General features: G+C 38.2%; 1 long non-coding RNA gene across 1 annotated transcript; it reads right to left on the reverse strand.

Annotated features, from left to right (window-relative positions):
• Positions 1-306: 306 nt before the first annotated feature.
• LOC141001909 (uncharacterized) lies at positions 307-4435 on the reverse strand. The gene is made up of 5 exons (XR_012179613.1): positions 3759-4435; positions 2696-3390; positions 2230-2325; positions 999-1094; positions 307-830 (listed from the first exon to the last, which is right to left on the reverse strand). It is a non-coding gene; the product is annotated as an uncharacterized lncRNA (long non-coding RNA).
• Between the last annotated feature and the right edge of the window lie 5088 nt (positions 4436-9523).

Raw genomic sequence — 9523 nt, forward strand, 5'->3', positions numbered from 1 at the left:
TGACACAGTGAAGACTATTCATTTTCTACTGTATAATTTTAGAGAAATTTCAAATTAAAAGTCCTACATCTGTACCTTGATATGGTTAACTTTGAGATACTGTAAAATCATATTGCTCCATAATTTCTAACAATGCCTGATGATGTAGATGTAGGACTTTTAATTTTTTAAAATCATGAAGTGAAAGATTTGTTGACATCATGTGTACATCACATCATGTTGCATTTTCTTAGCAAAAGAGCTCTAACCAGAAAATTTGACCACAAGATGAAAAGATCAGGGCAAAGAAAAACACAAGTTATAGTCTCTTTTTTAGCTTCCTTTATGTACTGAAGCTGATACCAGTGCTTTATAATACAATTAAACTACTTCCTCTATGAAATCACCTGCTCAAGGTAAACAAACAAACTACAATACATACAATTACAAATTTTGGTGTTGTTACCATGACAGGGGCAAAGGGTACACAGCACACAACAACAGCCTGTTTTGACAAACAGAGGGCCCCGCACTAAACAGTGGTGTATTACACTGCAGGGGTTCTTTTACAAATAACATAACAAATAGCCTTCACCAGTAAGTGGAAAAACTCTCGTCTGGGCCCCCCAAAGTCAGCAGCATCTTCCTCAGCATCATGTTCATCGCTTGCAAATGTGACATAGAGCATGTCACAGCTTTCTGCAAACCAGGGTCTCTTAAACTGACGTAAGGCTGTGGTCCAAACATTGGCTCGACTGATATAGATTTGTCTTGTTCCCGATGTAATAACTCTCTCACTATGAGCTTGTAGAAGGCCTGCAATTTCTTCTTTGTTCAGCATCTCAGAAGACCTATATTAAACATGACAATGACAAACATAAACAGACCCTTGGATATCTGTGCGTTTACTCTACAATCACTTTAAGAGCATGATGATGATAAACTGTTCCATGTTGTTTGTAATGTTTACACTGATGTAACGATATTTACAGTACTTAAAAATTACTTTTAACTCTTACTTTAAAATATGAACAGCATTAGGTCCATCAGACTCTTCTAGGAGACTACGCTGAATTGCCTCTTCAAGAGCTTCATCTTCCTCCAAATAAACAGGGCTGAGCAAACAAGGATAGACAGAGACAGCAGAAAATTCAGCAGAAAGCACAAATATATGTTGTCAACCTCAAAGAATTGTAGTCAAACTGCTTAATTTTTAAAACCTGTAATGATAAAACTAAATTCTAAATGATTACTATTGATTCAATGTCAATTCTGCATTGACAAAAAAAAATTAACTGGTGTCTAAGTTCTGTCAGGTCGGCATTTTATGTTAAGCTTCGGTCACACAATATGACTTTCAAAGTCTGAAGATCACAGTACTGTTCACACTACACAATTGTCCGTCTTGTAATCAGGTGTGTTGTTGTGGTTTGCACACTACATGACTGATCAGGGGGTCACACATGACAAGATCTTTTTCACCACAAGAGATCGGCAATGAGTCTGTCTGGTCTCCAAACTATATTTTGTCATGAAAACATGCGAGAAGTAACATTAAGTTATTAATATTGAAGCTTCAGCGTGCAGCATGTTTCTGTTGTAGCTGCTGGAGGTGGAGCTAAATTGAACTAACTTTACATCAACTACTAATATTTTTGGTCTAACCCGTGTCAGCTTCTATGGCCTGCTCTTATTGGCTGAAAACGTGAATGAAAATGTATAGCTGCCTGCTTGTACTGTGGTTCAGCAAGGACAACAAGTTTACAAATACTGGAAAGCTTGTGTGTATGGTGATGTATTCTGATAGAAACTATATTACTGTGCCCCCTCTATATACACAGATGGATGATAAGGCTATGTACAGTGAGCAACTGTGCGTGACAGCAGAGGAGTGTCTACTCTCATTGGTTGAAATTCGCCAACACAGCTACACATCTAGTCAGCGAGGCATCAGCAAGCTCTTGGATTGTGTCATTGAAATATTTAAACATAGCGACCATTGTTAATAGGAATGAGTGCCAGTTTGCCTCTGATCTGGGGCTTTTGTCAGTAATCTCCAAAACCTGTCAGCAAGTGGAGAATCAGGGCTAAAATCCTTAAGTGTGAACTTAACTTTTGCAGTAAAATCACAGGCCTTGATCCAGAGATGAAATTGTGCTTACAAGGCAGCCAGAAAAAAAAGATAGCAATAATGATAGAGTTACCATACAGACCATTAAAAACTTAATATAGACAAGTGTTTTAACAAACTTCTGCTTTGACGCAGTGGACTCTCTTGCAGTCCGTCGTTTTCATTCCCACCTTCTGTATCTTCTCCTCCACTTGTGGCAGTTGTCACGGTATGAACTAAATGGCATGATGTTATGGACAAACGAAGGGAAAATATATATCAGTAATAGGAAACAAAGTATGTAGCACTCAATATGTTTAATACATATATACACACGTTTTTACCATTATTTGATCCACTCAATCACTCAAGTAAGATTCTAGTGAGAGCTGGGAGTACATTTCTGCTTACAATGGCAGACGCCCCCTTGGATGGTGTTCCAAAACATCAGGGACAATATAACCACACCTTCCCAAACAAACCTCATCAATGGCTTAGTGTAGGCCAATAGAGCATCTAATTACCCTTATCTGCATTTTGGGATTTGAAAATAACTGTTGACTGAGCCTGTTGCAAGACAACAATTTTAAATTCTATCAGACCCACCTCTTCTTCTCCGGCAGACTGGACTTTCAAAGTCGCTGTCGGAGAGTTCCTCAGGTTCCTCCTGGAGAAAAAGTATGTTATACAATACATCAAGTCAGTGGCAATGCAGAAGTATTTAGCAGCGCATAAAACTAAGTTTACCTTTTAAAAAAAAGGCTACGGTAATTTATATAAAGAAGTAGAAAAAGCAGAGGAGCAGACATATTTTTGCTTCGCATACATTGCATTTTGCCCATAAATGAAACTGTGTACTGTAATATACTGTTTACCTGTACAGGTTTGTGTATTAATGCCATGATGTAGAGACAAGTGGTTGAACTAATGGAGCCAACTTCTTTCCCACCCCACAGAAAACTGTTAGAAACATTTGGTTTCATAAGTCTTTTACAACTCTTGATTGTGCTCAAATACTCAAAGGGGAGCGACTGGCCCACAGACAACGCAAATGTTCTTCTGAAGATGGCTGTTATTTCTTCTCTGAGTTGTGCCTCAGACCAATCAGACGTAAATGAGATCTTCCCAATAAGGCCATCTTGAGCCAATTTTGCTCTGGAGTCTCCCCTGGGAATACGTAATGTTGTTGCAGAAGAAAAAGACAAGCATACAACATCCTTTGTATAGTGTTTGCAGGCCTTGTTTCTTCTCACAAAACGTGATTGTGTTGCAGGTCTTTGATGAACTGATGGAAGGGGAATCTGAAATCAATAAAAACATGCAGACAGACACCTGTGCATTACAAGAGATCCTTAAGTTTTAAGTTCACAGTTAATGCAAACTGTAGATGAAGACCAACTAACTGACAACATCATCAACCCATTATGGGGTCTCTACACTATTGATCGATTGCTGGCAAAATGAAGATTACATCATATAAACAACATACCGGTTGTTCATCAACCTTTTTACCTCTTTAAATGAGCAAATAAGCAATTTATTAAGTCAAAATGTTAATGTTGTGTGAAATATGCCACCATACCACGGAATTTAAGTGGAAATGTTACGCCACAGAGATATAAAAAAAAATTCAAACAGCTAGCTAGGTTACATGAGTATGAAAGTTTACCGAGCGGTATGATCCCAAAGTCCCAGTGGAGGTGGCAGGTGTGGCTGGTCCAGGTGTAAAGCTGGAAGCCTGAAGAGACATCAACAAAATATTAGCACTGATGCTAGTAGCAAATCTCTACTGGGCTAACGTTAGCTAGTTTAGTTAAGTTAGCCTTAATAAGAACCTAATGCTACACGACTTGGAAAACAAACTTACCGAGTGCTGTGGTGGCCCTGTGGCGGATGCTGTCGCTGTCGCTGACGCTGAAACTTTATTAATTGCCGCCAAAACGGCTCTCCCAATACTCTCCGCTAGCGGTGTATCGCCGGACATCTTGATGTCAGACAAGCGGGACAAGCGCGGAGCAGGTGACCGACAGTAGAATGTACCACTCTGGGGGTGGGGGTAGGATAGTGCTGGCCTTTATGAAAGCAGACATGACAGCGCAGCCAAAGTGAGCCCCCTCGTGGCTGACTGTAGTACAGGTCATAAGTCCCACACCATCCATAGAAGGGACACTAAAAACTCAGGTCAAATAAAAATTCTCCAAGCATGTTTGTTGTTATGTTAGGTAGTTATTATCACGATAATGTATGCCCAAGTGCTCATTTGCCCCGCTAAGTTGGTTTTAGTTCGTTATTTGAATCCATAAACACAGTCGGACCTCTACGAGCTTTTATTTTGGTACTTCCGGTTACCGGCAGTGTGAATTTGTGTGCATTTAGATTTAACATTTAGATTTAGATTTAGATTTAGCATTTAGATTTAACATTTAGATTTAGATTTAGATTTAACATTTAGATTTAGATTTAGCATTTAGATTTAACATTTAGATTTAGCATTTAGATTTAACATTTAGATTTAGATTTAGCATTTAGATTTAGCATTTAGATTTCACATTTAGATTTACATTTACATTTAGCATTTAGATCTAACATTTAGATTTAGCACTTAGATTTAGATTTAGCATTTAGATTTAACATTTAACATTTAGATTTAGATTTAACATTTAGATTTAACATTTAACATTTAGATTTAGATTTAGCATTTAGATTTAACTATTTAATATATTTCTAAGTTAACAAATACTGTTGTAAATGTGCTAAAAATTGACTTTCAAAAATTCACACCACTTTTTTAAACACTGTTTGAAGCTAAATGTGACAAAAAGTTGCTGTTATTTTCAGCGTGAGCTGCTTTACAAACGGCACCCCATAGTTAACAGGTCATCTTTCGTCTTTATTGTGGATGTTGTGACACAGATAACTTTCATGCCGATGCTGGCTTATGACTGTGAAAGCTGCCGTTAGTTTTTTTCTGTAACGGTGTCGAAACAATTTCCGTCTCTGCAGTATTGTCAACACTTGTTTACTTGTTCGACGGAGACATTAGCCTCTATGTTAGCATTGTAAGCTAACAACAAGCTAACATTGCTATCATGGTTACACCAAATCAGTCTATTTATTTGCTCATGGCAGCTAAATGAAGCAGCAAGTAATGCAGGCTAAAGCTATTCTGATACAGCAGAGTTTCTGTTGAACAGGTAATCTTTCGTCGTCTTTATTGTGGATGCTGTAACAAAGATAACTTTCATGCCGATGCTGGCTTATGACTGTGAAAGCTGCCGTTTTTGTCTGTGTTATTAGGCGGTGTCGAAACAATTTAGAGACGTTCGCCTCTATGTTAGCCTTGTAAGCTAACATTGCTATCATGTTTACAACAAATCAGCCTATTTGCTCGTGTCAGCTAAATGAAGCAGCAATGCAAGTAAGATGAATGAAACCCTCCGCTTCACGTCGGGGTTTCATTCATCCTGTCCGGATTTATTTCTCCATAAAAACCTCTCGCTTGGTCACTACTCAACTGTTTTGCTAACCCTCCTCCCGGTCTTGTCCGTTTGTTTTCAATGAAGCCTTTGCTAAATCAATATGATGGATTATCATATACGCATTACGATGTGTGTATTTGTGTGTCTTATGTGTCATAAACAAGAGATTACGGTTTACGGGCACGTTTGTGTCGCGATTCGGTGCTACTCAGACAACAGCTGGGACACAGCTGGTCTGAGGCTCATGTAGGTTTATTTTTCAGCCACAATGTGAAAGCGATCATTATAATTAAAGCTGACGGCAGCATCTGTTAGTCTCTTGGCCCTCAATAACTTTTAGAAGTGGCTAACTTAGCTGTTGATAAATAGTAACTTATTACCTAGCTGTAACATGCTAATGACGTTATGCTAGCTTGGCTGTGGACATTGTAATGACTTACAAATGTTTTTACAAATCTTTCTCAGATCGTAGACCAGAGCTTTAACGCACACTACGGTTGTGATTTCATACGCCGTGTAAAGCACAACTCAATGTCGGAATGACCGTTGGATATCCACCCGCAAGGACTCGTTTACGGCACCGGTCGCCCGGGAGTAAACAGAGGCAAAGCAGCATGGTAACGTTATTTTCGAAGACGAAAATAACGTTACTAGTTACGTTACATCAGACGCGGATACAGAAGCAGAACCCAGCCGCGATGCCTACTGGCTGTCCTACCCGGTAAAAGATCGTTATTTTTTTATATTTACATAAAAGCTTGGAATAGTTTTTGTTTACAAATTCTTATTTGTTGTGACAGTCCTGCAAAAAGTCACGAATAAAGAGGAGAAAGTGCCATTCATTTGCCTTTCATTCATATGGTTATCAAAAATAGTGCTGAGATGTGATTGATTTGAATATATATATGTAATTCTAAGAAAAAATACTATATCGGGGTATATATCATTATCGGGATATAAAATTAGCTATATCAAGATATAAAATTTTGTCCATATCGCACAGCACTACTTCTATCACTATATGGCACCAGACAAATGATGAATAACAGTATGACTGTTTCAAAATGAGAAATACAGCGTATTGAGGTATCATCACCAAATCATTTTCCACAATAATTCTCACAAGTACCTTTAGATGATAATCCTGCGACAAATTTGGGGTAAATTGTTCACTTTTTCATAATAGCAATAAACCTGGAACAGTTGTACAGTTTGGGGCCCTGAACATTTTCCGAGATGGAGCCACTGCAAGAATGCAACGTGGCATTCATGGCGGCTTTTTTCTTTCCACCCTAACGGAATTATGTATTTTGCATCATATATCCTGAACCAAACATGATAACACAGAAAAGGTGTTGTCTACCCCCATGTTTTGATGGTCAATGATTACAATGATACCATATATGGCATGATAAACTGTTCAGGTGAAGAGTAAATGGTGAATTCAGGTATATTGTGATAATAAAAACTAGATACTTCAGCTGATATGTGAAAAAATCTTTCATTTGTTTCATAAAAGTATGAAACTTGGTACAGTTGTAGAGTTTGGGGCCCTGAAAATTTTCAGATATGGAGCCATTGCAATAATATCTTGTGGCAGCCATAGGGACCATTTTACTTTCCGCCATAACTGTATTATGTATTTTGCATCATATCTCTTGAACCAAACATGATAACACAGAAAAGGTGATGTCTACCCCAATGTTTCGATGGTCAGGAATTGCAGTTATACTGTATACAACATCATAAACTGTTCAGGTGAATAGTTACTGGTGAATTCATTGACATTATGAAAAGGAAATAACAGTATCTGAGAAGCTAGGAGACGTTGTAATATCATGTCAGTTGCATGCATGTTGTGAAGAGTTTTAAAGCTTAATCCTTTATTCACTGACTGTGAAGACTAGAACAATATTCAACCCTAATATATTTAGGGGAGTTTCATTGACAGGGATGTTTGTTTTCAATGCAGTGTGTTTTTTAACATTAATGATTCCTGTTTTCTTTTTTATTGATAAATAGGTTCAAAGAAACATGTTTTCCAGAGGAACTATGCACCGCATTCCCCAAGGGCAATTTGTTGTACCACTAGTAACAAGCAGAGTTGTTGCATGAGGAGAAACTTAAACTTTGTAAAACGGCTACAGCTAATTCTAAATGACTGGTGACTTTTAGTGAATTCTGCAATACATACAATACATTAAGATGTTTCATTCCTTGTAAAAAGTTTCATAGCATCCCTGTAAAAGCCTTCCTGTTTTTCGTGTTGTAAGTGCATCCTGTCTGCTTCCATGTCTGAAGTCCGTCTTACCTCCCAGCAGCTGTTTGAACACACTATTTTCATTAAAGAATATAACACATGGATGGTAAACATGACACATTTCACAAATACAGTAAAAGGTAACTAATATTGGCTCCCCAGACTCCCTTGAAAAAATGCTACATTTTGAGACTTGTTGCATAAGGAGAAACTGTATAAACTTTGTGCAATGCCATCCGCAACACATTCTTAACTATTTGGACATTGTTGTTGATTCAGCAAACATTATACATGAAGATGTTTCTTTTTAACCATTTGTTCCAGTGATATAAGTGTAGCCTATATTTGAATATAAAGTGGGGAAGGGAGATCCGATCGCAAGCGGTCACCCAAGATGCACATTGAGTTGCATGTTAATGCCAGGTGTGAATTGATGGGCTTGAAACTGTCCACTTATGATCATTTTACTAAGGGCGGATGGTAAAACCAAAAACAGCCTCCACAGCCTCTCCCTCAAAATGCCCTGTTTGCCTATTATTTTTTTAATCTACCTTGTTATTTTAGAGACTCCCACAAAGCTGACATTAAAACTCGAACCCTGTAAAAGACCCATATAAATGTAGTATTATTAAAAAGAGAAATATTTTCTCCCGAAAGAGCCAAAAAAAACCCAAAACATAGTGTTAAACTGCATTTCCAATTAATCCGAATAATGAAATATACTTGGATAAGAAGTATAAATTGCATACATTGAGATGCAAACAATTTAGTTACATTTGACAGAGTTTAGTACATGATACATTTATTATTTAGGTAAGATGCATCTGCATTATGAGCCATTTTGAAAGGGTTTGCAACAAAGATGAGGTGGCGTTGTAACGAGCTGAGGGAGGTGAGCTTTCTGGAAAACCGCCTCCCTCATCTGACGTCACCGGTTGCCTGGAGACAGGTACGCGACCGTCCATTAAATGTGACGAAAAAAAAAACCAACATGGCGGCGCGCTACCGGCTTTTCTCGGGTGGACGGATCGGCACGGAAAAGAGGAGAAGTACAGTCCAATACAATACAGTGCGGAGTTTCTAGACCGCAAACTGCGGCAGATCAGGGCAAAAAGGTATCAGGTAGTTATTACCTTGACTTCCGACCGTGATCGCCTGCCGTAGCGGGCTAAAAATTGGCTGGAGCACGGGATTAAGGACGCTGTGTTTCCCCATGTCGGAGGAGTCCCAGGTTACAGGCGGGTGAGACCAAATCTGTGGAAGATAATGTTTTTTTTTTCTTTTTCTTTTTTTCTAGCCCATGGAATAAAAAGGGTTGTTTTTTTGTTGAAAGAAGAATAATTGTTTTTTCGCTGGGATAAACTGAAAGAAAAGCCAGTTGTTTTGTGTTGGGGTTTTTTTTGTAATTGAACTGAACTGAGCTGGAGAAGCGGACATTGTTTGTTGTTTTCCTTGTTGTGAGAAATACAGTGTAATTGAAAAAAAGAAAGTGGTGTTTGTTCACCTTTGTTCTAAGGTTGTATGAATTTTGTTTGAATTTATGCACCCGTTGTGTGGTTTAATCGAGAGGGATCGGGTTTTAAAAATTGTCAGGCTGAGCCCTGACTGGCACCCCAGGTAAAAAAAAAAAACAAAACAAAACAAAACACAATAAAACCGTTACCCCTGAAACCGTCACATAAAAATTGGCACCCC

The sequence above is a fragment of the Pagrus major genome, chromosome 9 (assembly GCF_040436345.1).
Source record: "Pagrus major chromosome 9, Pma_NU_1.0".
In the NCBI taxonomy this organism is placed as follows: domain Eukaryota; kingdom Metazoa; phylum Chordata; class Actinopteri; order Spariformes; family Sparidae; genus Pagrus; species Pagrus major.